Source organism: Mustela nivalis (genome assembly GCF_964662115.1).
Source record: "Mustela nivalis genome assembly, chromosome: 2".
NCBI classification, from domain to species: domain Eukaryota; kingdom Metazoa; phylum Chordata; class Mammalia; order Carnivora; family Mustelidae; genus Mustela; species Mustela nivalis.
The window spans coordinates 166,174,111-166,193,477 of NC_139021.1; the positions used below are offsets into that span (position 1 = coordinate 166,174,111).

General features: G+C 38.9%; 1 long non-coding RNA gene across 1 annotated transcript in view; it reads left to right on the top strand.

Annotated features, from left to right (window-relative positions):
- Positions 1-718: 718 nt before the first annotated feature.
- LOC309859273 overlaps positions 719-19,367 on the top strand; it is a 36,794-nt gene continuing 18,145 nt past the window's right edge. Inside the window, exon 1 of the long non-coding RNA XR_014308651.1 lies at positions 719-805. This is a non-coding gene — a long non-coding RNA (uncharacterized lncRNA). The remainder of the gene's footprint in view (positions 806-19,367) is intronic.

Consider the following 19,367-nt stretch of genomic DNA (forward strand, 5'->3'; position numbering starts at 1 on the left):
TTTGCCACATTGCTCATTTTAAATCCCAAGTGGTATACCCGGAGTTTAGAAGCTATGCTTTTCACTTTTATTATCTGTAAAAGGAAGATGATAAGAGTAGTACAGGTGGCCCTTGACTAATGTGGGTTTGAACTGCCCAGGTCCATTTAAACATGGATCCCCCCCCCCCGCCCCTTGCAAAAGGCTTTATTGTTTCCATCTGGTCCATAGCTTGGGTGAGGTCTTCCTGCTGGTTAAAAAAAGCTGCCACGTGGCTACAGGCCTGGGTTCAAGCAGAAACTCTGCCACTGAGGGCGATGTCAGAGGAACCCCTCAAGGGCTTCAAGACTCTGGGGACTCCTGACCAAGCTCGACAGCGAGCCTTTCAAAAAGATACTCTCACAGCCCAGTCTGGGGGGCAGCCAGCCTGCCGAGGTGTCAGGTGACAGGTGCTCCTAATCTTCTTGGCTTTTCGTCATGTAGCAAGTGGTTCTCCAGGAAGTCACCAAGATGGGCGTCTGTGCCAGCGGAGCGTAGGGCATGCAGATCCAAAAAGGGCCTGGTTGAGGTTCTTTCCCAGAGCTGTGGAGGCTTCCGTGGAGCCCAGGGCTTTCCCGCACTCCTACGGGGACACCTTCTGTACGTCCTGGAAGAGTCTCTTCCCCAGCGCCCGGGAGGTGTGACCCAGCTCTCTGGAGCTACCTGGTTGCCGTGGAAGTGAAAGCCCAGAGAAAGGTAAGTGTAGGAGGGATGCAGAACTTGTCGACAGCAACTTCACCGCAGTGGGATAATTCTTAGGACTCTGGGAGCTCATAGTTGATCCGCGGTAAGCTCAAATAATGGTGTCGGCTGATCCAGGAGGCAAAGGATAGCTGAGAAGATGGTTCCAAAGGTTTGGAGGGAGGCTGAAGGCTGGGAAGAAGGGGCTTCACTAGGTCTGCTCCCTCCAGACACTTTTGAAGCAAGAGACAAATCCACCAGGCCAGTGGGTGCATTGCACATATATAGAGTTTTTACAGTACAGGGCTATAAATGCATTTTCTCATCCTTTGGTTTTCTTAATAATTCTTTTCTTTAGATTACTTTATTGTAAGTATACAGCATAGAATACATATAACAGTAGAAGATATATATTAATTGACTTTTTATGTTATTGGTAGGGCTTCTGGTAATTAGTAGGTTATTAATAGTTAAGTTTCCTGGGAGCCAAAGGTACACACAGATTTTCAGCTGCATAGGGGGTCTGTGCCTCGAATGCCCCCCAGCATTGTTCAAGGATAACTGTACCTTCTTAGGATTGCTGCATGGACTTTGTAGCACCATAACATGATTGGAATTTGGAAAAAAGTCTTAGCTTGTTTCTGGCTGAAAGTAAGGACTCTAAAGTTGTAATTATTTCTGCTAGCTGGTCTGGGATCTTTCTAGCACATGTGATTTCGTAGTATTTGAAGGGATTTAGTTTTCAAATAGCTCTTATTTTGTGTGTCACTCTGATATTGTCCCATTTCCTGATTGCCAAGAAAGGCTGACTGGTTTGGCCAGGATTTGGCTGGAGAGACTTAAGGACACTGGTTTGGAGTCAGAATGCCTGAGTTATGACCTCAGCCCCACCGTTTAGAAACTTGATGTTTTGAGTGTCAGTTAACTTCTCTAATCCATAGATGCCTTATATAAAGTACATAACCAGACATGCCTCTGAAGCCATCAAAAGGACTAAATGAGGTGCCCCCAGAAAGTTCCCAGCGCTCCTCTTATTACGTGGTAGGTAGTCATTACATATTAGCCTGAATCAGGGGACAGAAAGAGTTCTCTCTATGTCATTTCTACTGTTTGATAATGGGGACACCTCTTGAGTGTCCCTCTTAACTTTTCCTTTAAGATGTAAGATGTTTGTGATTTACTACCAATGTTAGTCATCCTAAGGATTTGATTTCCTCTGTGATTGCATGTGAAACTAGAGTTAAACCCTGAGGGAGGGAGTGGTAAGGATGGTCAGGTCCTTCAAATACCCTGAACACAATCCGCCATGCGAGGGCAGAGCATCTTTCCTTGATGTGGGGGAGATGTCTGGCCTTCCGGCATAGTTTCTGGAATTTACGAGGGATTGCATTACCCTGGTGGACTGACTTATTGATGAAACTGTAGATTGTGAATAGAGTCTGAAGAGTCTGTACCAGAATTTCCCAAAGAATAATGTTTGGAATGCACATCCCAATAAATCCGCACAAAACAAGCCCATTCCCTGGAGCACTGCCCCCCTCAGGAGAGTCAGGGGCTCAGGATCAGACTGTGTGCAAACCAGTGACCCCCACTTGATTACTTACTTATGATTAAAGGGGAAGGTTAGGGACACCTGGCCGGCTGAGTCAGCAGAGCATGTATCTTTTGATCTCAGAGTTTTGAGTTCCAGCCCCATCTTGGCTGTAGAATTTAACTTAAAAATAAAGCCTTAAAGGGTGGAGCTAGAATCGATGTCACCTTAAGTCTTTCCTCAACTTTGATGTTTTTTCCCTCTATGAATATACATGCATCTACTGTTTTGTTGTATTTTATCCTCATACAGCACCAGATAATGCTTTAAATTTCACTGGCATGATGTCTACATCATTGCCATATCCGCACAGGCAAATTTAAAAGACCCCTTTGATTGGTTCTCCCATGAACATCCAGTAATTATTTTCTAAGTCTTATCTTTCCTAACCCAAGCCTTTGTCTGCAGGAGGAAAAATAATAATTAAATATAAGGAGGAAAGGTGAAACTACTGTGAAATTTTAATTATGTTTATCCGAGGGATTACAGATAATTTTTATAGTCTTCCTTTTATGCCTTCTGATTTATTATTTTTCCTACAATAAAATGATATTTATTTTATGACTTAAAGGTCAAAATGAATAAAAATTAAATTTTTAATGTTCTGATAACATTTATCCTCCTTTACCTCACTGCTGTTTTCTCACAGGTAGCATATTTTTTATCATTAATATTTTATCTTTTTTACCTCTGCGTGATATTGATCTTCTTCAATTAGATTGTAACTTCTTTTAAGACAGGACCATTTCTGGAAAAAAATATAATCCCCTGAGATATTTATTGCTTACATATATTTTTCTCATTTCTTTTTAAATTGAAGAGGATAGAGTTTAAGTTGCTAGAGTGAAATCTTTTTAGGTTTTCAAATTGTTTTTTACTTAGAAATTTTTCCCTGCCTTCCTTCTGTTTCATCATTTCATTCAGGTTTTCAGATTTTCACGTTTTTAGTGGTTTTTCAACTAGTGATGTCTCTCTGCTTATTCCAGACAAGATGTAAATAAAGGTCAATGAACGGGAGTAAACGGGCAATGAAATAATTAATTCATACTTTGCTTTACCAAGAGCCAGTCAGGCATCTGTTGGGTCCGTTATCAAAGGAGCGTGACTGAGACAAAGTGAAAGTTATGCAAAGCCTTATTCTATGCCAAGCATTAGAATTCAGACTGACCGGCCAGGGCTGCTTCTGAAGAGAGCGACAACACCTTGGTCTTACAGGCTAGTTTTATAGGGCACATGCGCAGACCTCTACATATGTGGCTTTGGCTGATTGGATGTTTCCACCTGTCTGGCCTTGTTTTGTGTGTTTTAGTAATAGTTACCTGGAACCAATATCAATAACTGTTGAGGCGTTTATTAAACAAAATGGCTTTGTTTTAGGTGTGTGTTTTAGTAACAGTTACCTGGAACCAATATCAATAACTGTTGAGGCATTTATTAAACAAAATGGCCTTGTTTTAGGTGTGTGTTTTAGTAACAGTTACCTAGAGCTGATATCAGTAACTGCTGAGGCATTTATTAAACAACAAAATGTCTACCTAGGCAACATGGAGTTACTATGGCTAAGTAGGACCAGGCAGGCCCTAGGGGTTTAACAGGTTTTAACGTGGAATCGGCCCCAACAGCACCCTTTCTTATCCCATTCTTCTTCTTTCTTGCCATGGTGAGTCTAGCCTAGACATTCTTATTGGAATTATGAGCTAGATTCCTCTGTCTCTAAGAGTTAGAGAACCCAAGACCTCCAAAGGAGAGGTTCTGATCTTGGATTGCAAGATCAGTAGAAGGTCAGGAAAGAATCATGGGTGCTCTTGGCCATGATGTCCTCTAAATCCTCTGCTCCGCTACAGACAAGAGATGTTAGGTGCTCCTCCTGCTGTACACTGGGAACAACAGGCTTATGGGATGCATTAAAAATCTGGGCCCAGGGCCAGTATTAGGGTGAAGAAAATGAGGTCAAATCACAAAACATCAGGGTTCAAGCCTGTACTTATCTTGTGTTGATAATTTTGTTCTACATGAGTTATTTTGAATTTATTTTTAATTTTTAAAATATTTTATTAAAATATTATTTAATTTGACTCCTGGAGTTTTTTGCATCACCTTTTTTTTTATAATTTTTTATTTTTTATAAACATATATTTTTATCCCCAGGGGTACAGGTCTGTGAATCACCAGGTTTACACACTTCACAGCACTCACCAAAGCACATACCTTCCCCAATGTCCATAATCCCACCTCCTTCTCCCAAACCCCCTCCCCCCAGCAACCCTCAGTTTGTTTTGTGAGATTAAGAGTCACTTATGGTTTGTCTCCCTCCCAATCCCATCTTGTTTCATTTATTCTTCTCCTACCCACTTAAGCCCCCATGTTGCATCACCACTTCCTCATATCAGGGAGATCATATGATAGTTGTCTTTCTCTGCTTGACTTATTTCGCTAAGCATGATACGCTCTAGTTCCATCCATGTTGTCGCAAATGGCAAGATTTCATTTATTTTGATGGCTGCATAGTATTCCATTGTGTATATGTACCACATCTTCTTGATCCCTTCATCTGTTGATGGACATCTAGGTTCTTTCCATAGTTTGGCTATTGTGAACATTGCTGCTATAAACATTCGGGTGCACGTGCCCCTTTGGAGCACTACGTTTGTATCTTCGGGGTAAATACCCAATAGTGCAATTGCTGGGTCATAGGGAAGTTCTATTTTCAACATTTTGAGGAACCTCCATGCTATTTTCCAGAGTGGCTACACCAGCTTGCATTCCCACCAACAGTGTAGGAGGGTTCCCCTTTCTCCGCATCCTCGCCAGCATTTGTCATTTCCTGACTTGTTGATTTTAGCCATTCTGACTGGTGTGAAGTGATATCTCATTGTGGTTTTGATTTGTATTTCCCTGATGCTGAGTGATATAGAGCACTTTTTCATGTGTCTGTTGGCCATCTGGATGTCTTCTTTGCAGAAATGTCTGTTCATGTCCTCTGCCCATTTCTTGATTGGGTTATTTGTTCTTTGGGTGTTGAGTTTGCTAAGTTCTTTATAGATTCTGGACACTAGTCCTTTATCTGATATGTCGTTTGCAAATATCTTCTCCCATTCTGTCAGTTGTCTTTTGATTTTGTTAACTTGCATCACCTTTTTTTTCTTTTGGACCCTAATTGGACCAACATGTTCTCCTTAGCCAGGAGCTTGAAATATGGCATTGCTTTCTTCCATATATAATCTCTGGGTTTTACAAAGGTAATATTTCACAAGTTAGTGTGGATTGATGGTCTTTTTCTAGGTTATTCTTGGATCCTCTGGAGGCTATTTCTGCTACTATGGAGGTGCTGGAACTTGACAGGGACCCATTTCTCTTTCCACCTTGCTCTCCATTGTATCTCTAGCCCACCTTGCACAACATTAGACACTTAGGAATGGCTCATTTAAAGAGTGTTTGATGATTTTTTTTAAGGTCATGTGTGTTGGGGTATGTGTGTACACATGTGTGTATAACACACACACATACACACACACACACACACACACACACACTATTATGAATTAAGAATTCCAATTAGTTAGAGCCCAGGACTCCAGTTAATAAGGCCTTTGATGAAAAAAACCAGATGTGTTTTTTGGTTTACTTATTTTTATTTTTATTTTTTTTCATTTTTTAATTAGTTTTTTAATTTTTATAAACATATATTTTTATCCCCAGGGGTACATATTTTTAAAGTAAGCATCTATTGGGCACTCTCCACGTGGTTACCATTTACTCTCCTTAGCATCCTACTGAGGTTAGTCTTACTGTCACTCGTACTTTACTGACTATGGTGAGATTAGCGAACTACTCAAGACTACACAGGAAGTGGAGCCAAGATTCAAACCCAGTCGGTTTGACTGCAGCCCCAGTATCTGCAAGGAATTAGCAGAACCGCCTCTCAGGTGTGCTTTAATCACGATGTATTTTTCGCCCTGTCTTAGAACTCACCATTGTCTGTGGCAGTACAGTCAGCCCTCTCTGCTGGTGCACACCACCCGCCTTGCCTTAGGAAGCATCGAGTGTGCAGCACCTACTGTAGCATGTCTGCAGCTTTTTTTAAAGGGTGCCATGGTTTCACTTCAATCTCACCTGCTACAAGGGGCCATAGGGGAAAGACTAGATGTAGGACATACATAGATGTAGGACATAGGAGAAAGATGGCTTTGTCCTTCAAGTTTATTTGAAAGAAGAGACTTTCTTTAGGTCAGGGAAGATTCATCCTTCCATTTAATAAATAAATAAATAAATAAAAGGTAGAAACAACAAACAAAAACAGCAAAGAGCAAATAATGTAATGATGTTCCCAAAGGGACAGTCCAATAACCACTCTGGCATTGAATTCTAAGTCTTCTTATCAGTGTGACTTGATGGAAGATTATGACCGCTATGGACTGTTATATTTGTGTCACCCTAAAATTCCAATTTGGATGTTGTAACCCGCAGTGTGGGTCTATTTGGAGATGGAGTTTCTAAAGAAATAAAGGTTAAATGAAGTCATAAATGTGGAAGCCCGATCCAAGAGGATTTGTGTTATCAGAAGAGACACTGAGGAGTTCTCACTCCTCCACCCACTCGTCTCTTGAGTCCACACACAGAGCAAGACCATGAGGATATATGTGCATGTTTACATTCACTAACGTATTTAGGATAGTCATGAAAACCAAGAGATGGAGGTTAAGACTGATGTAATGTTCCTGTTTCTTTTGGAGTAGAAGCTATTTCTGCCCATTTCAGATTTACCCACATTCCTTAGGAAATATACAATGTTCTTCTATGTACTTTTAGAAGAAAAATAACTCCCTAATTTTCTTTCCTGTTGATGAAAAGAATTCAGTTGCTAGTTATTGGATGTTCTGTCCCTTCAGCCTGAATTGAGGCACTGGAGAATTCTAATCTCTCTTCCTGCGTGTACTAGTTTGTCAGTTCGGGGGAAGCTATTAACTTCTCTCTCTATAAGTTTATATTGGCTCAAATGGGTGTAATAACAACTATCTCAAAGACCATTGTATACTCTCTGCTTTACCAATATGTTACACTAAACGAGACAAAGTGAAAACATGCCTGTTCATGTTCTTCCCTGAAGACCTGCTCTTTAGCAAATGGTTGCCTAAGGGAATATGATGAGGAGAGTCAGTTCCCAGTGCAGTCATCTGCCAAGCCCCTTTTGCTAACGTTACCTGCAGGTTCCTAAGCATGCCCCAGATCTAAACTTCTCTTAAGAAGCAGACGTTTAGGGAGTATCTTGGTGGCTCAGTCAATTAAGCTGCTGGCTTCAGCTCGGGTCATGATCCCAGGGTCCTGGGATCGAGCCCTGCATTGGGATCTCTGCTTAGTGGGGAGCCTGCTTCTCCCTCTCCCTCTGCTGCCCCCCTGCTTGTGCTCTTTGGCTCTCTCCATCATATAAATAAATAAAATCTTAAGGAAAAAAAAGAAGAAGAAGAAGCAGGCATTTATTCACTGCGCAGTCTAGATGGAGAGGTGTTTAACTTATCTTAGTCCAATTCTTAGAAAGGTTTATCTCATCCGAATTATGTTTTTAATCAATAGGAATAGGATATATTTCAGAATAATGTATTATTTGATAATTCTAATCATAAACAGCAAGTTTGATCTCTCTGCCTTATCAATACCTTATTTTGCAAGGATCTACACCGGTGGTTCTTAACCAAATGTAATTTTGCCTCACAGGGAGCACTTGGCAATGTGTGAAGACATTTTTGGTTATCACACCCGGAGGGGGATGCTATGACATCTAGAGTGTAAGAGAGGCAAGGGATATTGCTAAACATCTTATAATGCATAGGGAAGCCCCTTACAACAAATAATCTGGCTTTAAACATCAATAATGCTGAGGTTAAGAAGCCTTAATCTAAACTGAGCTAAGTACCAAGCTAATCCCCTTAGACTCTCTCCAAGAAAACAGGTGTTAATCTCGTCAGGAAGAGAAGGGCAGGCAGCTTCCCATTGCCACAACTGTCATACTTACTAGGTATATACCATGGGCTCACCACACTATAAATGTATGTGTTACTCCAAGACAAGATATAGTGTAATGACATCATATTAGAGTAAAGGATACAGCTTGCAGTGAGAATTACTTTTCTTTGGTTTTATTTCTATCACAAGCTGTAGTTCTATAAGCAAGGAAGTTAATTTTTTAGAGCTTCAGCAACCCTCAACAGTGTGCACGTGACTGTATAAAGAACTTATGTATGTAATATTCTTAGCACAGTGTTTCAATTTGCATGTAATATTCTTAGCACAGTGTTTCAATACAGGAAACACTCAGTAAATTGTAGTTGTTACCATTATTGACATATTCTTACCATCATTATCATCATCTTATCTCATCTTAGCCTAGAGTATAGTCACTTGTATGATACAACCTAAGCTGTATCATTTCATTAAATGAAATTTAATGAAAATCATCCATGCCAAGTAACCCACCTGTGACACAGTGGGGAAACTATCTTGAAGGGGGTCCAAGGAAAGTGACATTTCCTCAACTTACCCTTACCTTCTATTCTCATTTAGATTGATTTTTGTGGAAAAAGTTGTCAAGCCCTCAATGTGCTGATTGTTGATAGGCACTAATACCTTTCAATTTTCCTTCCAAAGGAATCTCAATTTATTTCCCGTGGCTATTTTTGAAACACTCAAGAGTTCTCCAGTTCATGCATTTTTTTCCACTTTATCAGTTTTAGCATTTCAGTTAGGAGAAATTTTATTGTTTCAAATTGCAGAAAATTCCAGAACTTGTTAGCTTTCGGGGAGAGGAGGGCGGTGAGCTAAATAAAGCTCAGATTAGACCTTCAGAACCTGTTCTGACTCTAATCTCATGTAAGCTTTCGTCTCACTGTCTACCAGGTATTCAAGTTCCTCAACAGCAGCTCTGGGTCTGTGTCTTCTTATGATGAATCCAATGGAATTTTTGTTCTTTTTCTTTCTTTTTTTTTTTTTTCCAGTCACTTAAGATCCTCAAAGGCAATAACTGTCACTTAGTCAACTTTGAATACTTTGAAATCTAGCACAGAACTCTACACTCAGCAAATATATAGAATTAGACTTTTCAAATAAAAGCGTGGCTAGAGATAGGTATGATAGCTCCATAGGGAAAACAAGAAAGTTGAGTCCCAGAGGAAAAAAAAAAAAAATGTCTGTATCTTAAATTGTAAAACTGGTTAGTAGCAGAGTCTAGGAAACCTAGTTTGCTACCAAGACAGAGTCATCCAATTTCTATGACCAATGAGTGTGTTAAGATGTGATTGCTGTGTGAGGAGAAATATAATCAAGGTATGCTCTGGAAGAAGGGTTTTGTTGTTGTTGTTGTTGTTTTCCTTTTTATCTTTTACAAAGACCCATGAAAAGAGACACTTCAGGGGAGCCTGGGGGGCACAGTCAGTTGAGTGTCCAACTTGCTTTCAGCTCGAGTCATGGTATCATGGGTCATAGGGTGAACCCTCGCAGACTCTGCACTCAGTGGGTAGTCTGCTTTAGGATTCTTTCCCTCTGCTCCTTCCCCCACTCACACTCTCCCTCTCTCTAAATAGATAAATAATATTAAAAAAAAAAAAAGAAAGAATACACTTCCGTTCTTTGGTACAACATTGCTTATCAGCAAATGCTAGCTGAAACTGCAGCTCACCTTACTTGCCACAGAAAAGGCCAATATATTGAGGCTGGCTGAACCAAAAATTAGGAGGAAACTGGCCCATGATGCTATCTTTAAGCTATGTGTTTAATAACCCAGGAATTGCCTCCTTCTGCTGTTCTTATTATTCAATACAATAAATATGTTCATCATTTAAGCCAATTAGAATAGTGTTTCTGTCCCTTGCATTCAAAAGCATCCTCATGGGTACGCACAGGGTCAGGGCTTTTCCCAGAGGTCAATTCACTTATGAAGAAAGACTTTGTCTGGAATATTGTCATTTTTTTCTGGCCTAAGCTGATGGAGAACGTTGGCCTTCAGTCAAGCATTGCATCTATTCAAAGCTTGCAACACAGAACACAGACCTGCTTTGATGCCTTTGCAACAAGAGTAAGACTGTTAATATAGCTTTTGTCCTTACAGAGTTTTCACTCTCCCCAAACTCTTGGAGACTGGCCTGCCAGCCTGATAAGGTAGGACCTAGCAGGTTATTCTATTTCTTATCTCTGCACTGCCAGGTACAAGGTAGGCACATCCTCAACAAGAGTTGATTCATTGATCAGTTGATCTGGGCAATGTGCATTCAGGAGATACGGGTCTCCAGAATCAGAGGAGAGGAAAGGGGAATCAGAGAGAATTAAAAAAAGTGTGAATCAGCTTCCTTTATGTTATGAAAGCACTAGTCTAGATTTTGCTTTGAATTAATGGGAGGCCTGGTCCCCAGGAACTGGGGATTCTAAAGGATTTTGTTTTTTTCTGTTTTGTTGTTGTTGTTGTTGTTGTTTTGTTCTTGTTTTTTTTGGTTTTTGTTTTTTGTTTTTTTTGAGGGGGTAAAGGAAACGAAAAGGAGGGGCAGAGGAAAATGGAGAGAGAATCTTAAGCAGACTCCCTGCTGAGTGCAGAGCTGGACATGGAACTCAGTCTTACAACTTTTCAGATCATGATCTGAGCCAAAACCAAGAGTCAGAGGCTTCACTGACTGTGCCATTCAGATACCCCTAGAGTTCTGAGCTTTTGGATGAATGAATAAAGAACATAACTTTGATTCAAATGCAGAATGTAGCCCATGTAATTCCTTCCAAATTAACAACCTAGCATGGTGAATAATTTTTGTGTGCACTGAATTTTTTAAAATTTTAGTTAAAATAAAAAAAATATATGAAATTTACCACCTTGACCATTTTTAAGTGTATAGTTTAGTGGTGTTAAGTATATTTACATTGTTGTGTAACAGATCTCTAAAATTTCTTACCTTGTGCGGCTGAAACTCTATCTCCATCAAACATCTACTTGTTTCCCCTTCCCCTGTTCCTGACAATCACCATTCTATTTCGTGTTTTTATGAGTTTAACTACTTTAGATACCTTTTATGAGTGGACCCTTACAGGATTTGTCATTTTGTGACTGGCTTATTTCACTTAGTATAATGTCCTCAGTGTGTATCCCTGTTTTAGAAGGAGACGATTTTCTTCTTTTTTTGACACGGCATAATATGCCATTTTATGTATATGACACATTTTATTTATTCATACATCCAGTCATGGACATTCGGGGTGCTTCCTCCTCTTGGGGGCTATAATGAATAATGCTAAAGTGAATATGGTTGTACAAATATCCCTTTGAGATTCTGCTTTGAATTTTCCAAAATATAGACCCAAGAATGTGTCATTGCTCAATCATATGGTAATTCTATTTTTAATTTTTTGGGAAACTCTCATAAGACATTCTTTTGTGGTTGCAGCACTTTATATTCCCATTAAGAATGCACAAGGATTCTGATTTCTCCACACCCTTCCCAAAACTTGTCATTTTCTGGATTTTTTGTTTGTTTGTTTCTTTTTTGATCATGGTCATCCTAAAGGTTAGGAGTTGATATTTTAGTTTTGAATTGTATTTAGCTAGTGATTAGTGACTTTGAGGATCTTTTCATAGACTTGTTGGCTATTTATATATTTTCTTTGGAAAAATGTCTGTTCAACTCCTTTGCCCATTTTAATTTGTTTTGTTGTTGTTGTTGTTGAGCGTTAGGGGCCCTTCCCATATTCTGAATATTGATCCCATATCATATATGTGATTAGCAAATATGTTCTCCCCTTCTGTGGGTTCCCTTTTCACTGTATTGATTGATTCCAGAAGTGTTTGAATTTGATATAGTTCCATTTGCCCAATGTGTACTCTTTTTGTCTGTGCTCATAGGGTCATATCTAAGAAATCATAATCAAATCCAATCTCCTTGAGCTTTTTTCCCTTATGTTTTCTTCTAGCAGTTTAATAATTTCAGGTCTTCTGTATAAACCATTTTGAGTTAATTTTGCATATGGTAGGAGGCAAGGACGCAGCTTCATTCTTTTGCATGCGGACTCCAGGTTTCCTATCACCGTTTGTGGAGGAGAACATCCTGTTTCCAATGTGTGGTCTTCGGACCCTGAGCAAATTCCTAAGTCTTGAAGCATACAAAGAACTGGAGGTAGATATGTGTTTGGATAAATATAGTATTTTGTGTTTTTTTCAAAGAGAGTTTTAGTTCTTTAGAGCCAATGTCTTACTTAAACATGACACACGACCAGAAATGCTAGCCCTTTGGCCTTGAATTCTCATTTGTTGTGTGATTTATTTTTCATGTGTTATAAATGAAACTACTTATTAGAATTAATTCTGACCTCTAATAGTGATATGTCAATTAGATTAAGCTTATTTAACTCCTACAGTTGCTCTATACCATGTGTTTCCTAGAAATAAGACATCACTCTGAATTTGGGGTTATCTGTAGCTTTGATGAGCCCAAAAAGGCATTTTAAATGGGATGAATTATATGTGCTCTTTGGTATGTATTATTGATAGGATGTGAGACAAATTAATTTATTATATACTTATTGAAATTCTTCTTTGTGTTCAGTGGCTAGTTAGATGACAGATTAAAAATATATTTTTCTTTTTAAGGAATAGGTGGTTTAGTAGAAGTAACACATGTATTTAATTTTAATACATAATAGAAACTAAATAGCAAGGGCTGCGTACAGGTGAAGGATCAGTTCAGAAGTGAGGAGGTTCATGTTTAGCTGAGAGCATTAGAAAAAGCTTCCTGAAGGATGTGGTTTAGCTTGTATTTGAAGTATTTTGAGTTGGGGTTATCTAATAGTAACTGATATTTATTAATACTTCTTCGGCATCTGCCTCTGATATTATTCTAAGTGTTTACTAATTATTTTAACCTTCATAATCATTTTATGGTATAGGTATTTTACTCCACTTTACAAATGGGTAAACCAAGGCACAGAGTGATTAAGTCACCCATCCAAAGGCACATAGCTGGCAAGTAACAGGACTAGGATATGAAACCCTATAGTTGGACTCTAGAACCAGGGCTTCTAACTGCTCTGCTATAAGGCAGTTCAGGTTGGGTTAGAGTATAAATAGAAAATCAGGGTGAGAAAATGAGGAGGAGCGGAAGAGAGATGGCGGAGAACTCAGTCTTAACAGTGCATGAAGGGGTTGGCAGGAAAGGACATTAGACATGAAGGAAGGGCAGAGACAAAAAGGACTGTAAAAGGTAAGAGCTGTGATTTGCTCTGAGAGCACTGAAGAGTCATCAAAGATATTTTCATTAGGGAATGGTATGTTCAAAGCTATGTTTTATAAAGATTAAACTAACTGGTATAGAATGCTGTGAATGCACAGGGTATCACTTGTGGGTTTAATTATGCTCATATTGCTGAGAGATAAACCGAGGCTCAGAGATACTAAGATAAATTACTTAAGATTCTCCAAATAGTAAGTAAGTGAGATTAAAAGAGTTAACATTAAAAATCCAGTTTCTGGGGACGCCGAGGGGGCTCAGTTGGTTAAGCAGCTGTCTTCGGCTCAGGTCATGATCCCAGCATCCTGGGATAGAGTCCCACATCAGGCTCCTTGCTCGGCGGGGAGCCTGCTTCTCCCTCTGCCTCTGCCTGCTTCTCTGTCTGCCTGTGCTCGCTCTCCCCCCGCCCCTTTTCTTTTCTTTTCTTTTCTTTTCTTTTCTTTTCTTTTCTTTTCTTTTCTTTTCTTTTCTTTTCTTTTCTTTCCTTTTCTTTCCTTTTCTTTTCTACAAGGAGAAGGCAGGGAGGCCAGCTCAGCAACTCCAGCGCTACACAGAAGATGTAGTAGAAGCCTGCAGCTGGAGGAAAAATGGTAGTTTTCAAGGACTTGGAACATGCAAAATCCTCTTGTTTCCACTGTTGATTAGGACTGGGAGCTTGGAAAAAGAGAAGCCAAAGAGAATTCTGCAGGTTTAGACAAATAGGTAGATATTGGAGCTATTAGTGAAAGTTGGAATAAGCAATGAGGAATGCATGTGGCCAGGAAGATAAACCTTCTAGATTCCAGACAACATCCAGGTAGATAAGTATAGGCATGTTGGAAAGAACTCAGAATGAAGATGGGAATTTGGAAATCCCCAGAGAAGTGACACTTGCCCCACTCTCTTGAACTTTACCAAAGGATTTTTCTATCAAATAAAGTAAACTAAGCCCAATTTTTAATATGAAATTTTATCATGGCAGCTCTATTTGATATCCAGGATCTATAATGAACTCCTCAAACTCAACACACACAAAACAGACAATCATACCAAAAAATGGGCAGAAGATATGGACAGACACTTCTCCAATAAAGACATACAAATGGCTATCAGACACATGAAAAAATGTTCATCATCACTAGCCATCAGGGAGATTTAAATTAAAACTACATTGAGATTTCACCTTACACCAGTTAGAATGGCCAAAATTAGCAAGACAGGAAACAACATGTGTTGGAGGGGATGTGGAGAAAGGGGAACCCCCTTCCACTGTTGGTGGGAATGCAAGTTGGTGCAGCCTCTTTGGAGAACAGTGTGGAGATTCCTCAAGAAATTAAAAATAGAGCTTCCCTATGACCCTGCCATTGCACTCCTGGGTATTTACCCCAAAGATACAGATGTCGTGAAAAGAAGGGCCATCTGTACCCCAATGTTTATAGCAGCAATTGCCATGGTCACCAAACTCTGGAAAGAACCAAGGTGCCCTTCAACGGATGAATGGATAAGGAAGATGTGGTCCATATACACTATGGAGTATTATGCCTCCATCAGCAAGGACGAATACCCAACATTTGTAGCAACATGGACGGGACTGGAAGAGATTATGCTGAGTGAAATAAGTCAAGCAGAGAGAGTCAATTATCATATGGTTTCACTTATTTGTGGAGCATAACAAATATCATGGAGGACAAGGGGTGTTAGAGAGGAGAAAGGAGTTGGGGTAAATTGGAAGGGGAGGTGAATCATGAGAGACTATGGACTCTGAAAAACGATCTGAGGGGTTTGAAGTGGCGGGGTAGTGGGAGGTCGGGGTACCAGGTGGTACGTTCTAGAGGGCACGTATTGCATGGAGCACTGGGTGTGGTGAAAAAATAATGATACTGTTATGCTGAAAATAAATAAATGAAAAAAAGAGACTTTCAGCTCCATTTCAAAGACTTCGTTGTTTGCTTTACACTTTTAAAAACTTTTGAGACTTCTGGAAACAAAATAGTAGATTTATGGTTTTCCAGGAATCTGGAAAACACCACACCTTAACTAGAAAATCAATATTTAATCACCAATAAGAGAAACATCAACATCATTGACCCCTTGGTATCATGCATTGAGGAAAGCATATCACTCCCGTGTTGTCCTTCCTAATAAACATTTCCTTTCTCTAATCATGAGAAAATAGAGACAAACCCAGTTTGAGGGACAATGTACAATATACCTGACCAGTATTTTTCAAAACTGTCAAGGAAATTATGTACAAAGAAAAAGCAAGTATTAAACATTGTAAGAGACTAAGGAGACAGGATGGATAAAGGTAATGTGATATCCTGGATTGGGTTCTGCAAGAGGAAAAAGAACATGAGTGGATAACGTGTGCAATCTGAAAAAAATCTAATATTTAGTTAATAGTATTGTACCAATATATTTTTTTAATTTTGATAATTGCACAAATTATGATTATATAAATATTAACAGGCGAAAGTGAGTGAAGGGTACTCAGAAACTCTGGTATACTAATTTTGCAAATGTTTGTTAAATTTGAGTTATCACGAAATACAGAAGTTAAAAAAATAGACTAATACAACATTCGCTTGACCTTGTTGAGATATTTGTCCTTGGAACACACGTCATTCTGCCAAGAGGCAAAATAGCTACATAGAAAGGACACGTTCAGTTTTTCTAGCCATAGCTCCTGCTGAGGTCCAGAGACCTGTAGCATTAGACATATGAGCACGCAGGTCTCCAGATGATTCCAGTTCCAGCATCTGACCACTCTATCTGATGCCAAAGAGCAAACATGAGCTTAACCTACTAGCCCCATCCAAATCACAGAATTGTCAACTATGTAAATGTCATTATTTTAAGTTACCAGTTTTTAGGGTGGTTTGTTTATTGCAATAAGTAATTGAAAGAGACATACAAGAAGCTCTTAGGGGTGGTTATTTCTGGGTGATTTCTGTTTTATTTTTTAAAAAACTTTTGTATTATTATTACAGTGAATATGAAATGTTAATGTAATTGAATTAATGCAACACTGGAAGAAAAGCCATTTTCAAATGAAGCTGTGCATTCCCATTTTCTCTCTAAAGTGTTGCAAATAATTTGCGTGGTTGTGACGTAAATGGAGCTGGAGACTTAAGAGGGGGGAATTGATTTCAGCGATAGAGAAGGGTTAAATAAATGAAAAAATACAAATCTGTATTATACCTGAGTGGACACATACTATCTTATTATAGGATACTTAAAAATTTGAGGGGAATTATGTGATATAGTAAATTCATTCTAATACCTGTTGACTATTTTGACTCTCATCCTTGAACCAGATTAGCAAAAACATCCCATCTTACAACTTAACACACATGAAACATGTCTATCTATTTACTTATTTTCTTCTCTCCTTTGAAATCATAATCATAGTAATAGGTGATATTCTTGTTCCATTTATTACACAGAAGCTGGTAAGTCAACAAGATAGATAAAACTTAATAGTATCAATTAAAGAGAAAACCATATTAATGAAACAGAGAGAGTTCGTATGCTCATTAGATTTGAGTGTATTGGAAAGAGTAATAGTATGTTAGATATTGGAAAAATTATACTACATAGCCAATCAATACCCATGTGGCATTTTTGTTAGTGAATAGTTAGTATTAATAATTCTGACTTCATTTTACATATCCCAAATACTGAAGAAAATAGTGGAATCAATAGAGGGAAGCAGATGGGTCATTTAATTTATTTCTCAATTGCAGCTGACGCATTAGTTACAGAAATGTTCATGTCACTTATTTTTTATGGTCCATTTTACAGCTGTGTTTATTATTATAATAAATAAATGCATTATACCCTCTTATTAGAGCAGCAAAAGAAATTTCTTACAGCAAACACTCATGTACTTACATGACACAAATGCCCCAAATGGAACACCAGAAAAGGAGAATGTTTAGCCAACTGAAGAATAAAGCCTGGATGTGGTTGAAGCCAAAATCAGGAAAGTGCAATCATGGAAAAGGATAAAACATGCATCACAATGTTCACAGCAACAGTGTCCACGATCGCCAAACTGTGGAAAGAGCCAAGATGCCCTTCAACAGACAAATGAATAAAGAAGATGTGGCCCATGTATACGGTGAAATATTACTCAGCCATCAGAAAGGATGGATACGCAACTTTTGTATCAACATGGATGGGACTGGCAGAGATTATGCTGAGTGAAATAAGTCAAGCAGAGAGACTCAATTATCATATGGTTTCACTTACTTGTGGAGTATAAGGAATAACATGGAGGACAGTAAGAGAAGGAAAGGAAAAGTGAATTGGGAGAAATCAGAGGGGGAGACGAACCATGTGAGACTATGGACGCTGAGAAACAAACTTAGGGTTTTAGAAGGGAGGGTTGGGGGGGTGGGTGATCCTGGTGGTGAATATTAAGGAGGGCACGTATTGCATGGAACACTGGGCGTGGTGCATAAACAATGAATCTTAGAACACTGCATTGAAAACTAATTTTAAGATTTTATTTATTTATTTGACAGAGACACAGTGAGAGAGGGAACACAAGCAGGGGGACTAGGAGAAGGAAAGCAGGCTTCTTCCAAGTAGGCAGCCCAATGTGGAGCTTAATCCCGAACTCTGGGATCATCACCTGAGCCAAAGGCAGACATTTAACCGACTGAGCCACCCAGGTACCCCTAGTGATGTATTTTTATGGTGACTAACATAACACACAAAAATAAATAAATAAATATATATATATATATATATATATATATAGTGATTATATTATTAATAAGTTCACATTTCATACAGTCCTAAGAATACAGATATACTTGAAAATTCATGTGTATGTTTTCCAGCAACAAATGATTGTGAATGACCATCCAGGTCACAGATAGATCAGTTATTGCCTCTAGTTTAGATTCTCCCTACAACTAGCAGGGCCTTGCAGGCTGAGCAGAAATATCCACACCAAGTTGATGTTGCATAGCTTCATTTATTATATTAGGAAAATGGGTGTTTATGGCAAATCAACAGCTAGATTGTTTTATTTTCTCAGAGACTCTGTTAGAATAATGTGAGATAGACACTGTGCGAATCAATACAGTGGTGCATACTTACTGAGCACGTGGGATATCCCTGGTACCATGTTCGGGGTCATCTGACCCACTGGCATCTGTGCTGACAGGTTTTAGCCAAGATAGTAGCCCAGCCTGGCAAACCTATTCCTTGATTATTTGACTCTGTTACTAAAACCTGTAATTGTGCGGCTTCTTCACCCAGCTATTATATCTCTCGATGTTGTAGCCTTGACTGACTTTCTGCTTAGGTCTCCTTTTATTTATGATTATGATTTGTGATATCTCCTATTATTATGGTTTTTTTAATTTATGATTTTTGTCCTTGAAAGTTTCTTGGTAAACTGAATTTTAGCAACTAGTAAGAACTTGAACTTAGAAGCAGACAGAGTTAGAGATTAAAATCTTGGCTCTTCCCATGTGAGATATTTGACATCAGGGAATTCACTTCAATTTTTTTGTGCCTTAGTTTCCTCATCCAAAATACGAGCATAATAATTGTATCTGTCTCACAGGAGAGTAAGATCACATGGGATAATTACTGCAAAGCACTTTGCATTGTTCTTGGCATATGGTGCTACAGTATCATATGTTTATATTCCATGTAATTGTAGTATAATGTGATAATCACGCTGAAATTAGAATATGCTAGTTGCAGCTGTGGGACCACAATGTGCAGCTGCCTTTTTAAAAGGTGGTTTCTGAGGGAACATTTGATGAGCAGGAAAAGTTGTGCCAATTTTGTAAACCATATTACTGTGGGCAAATTAATTCACC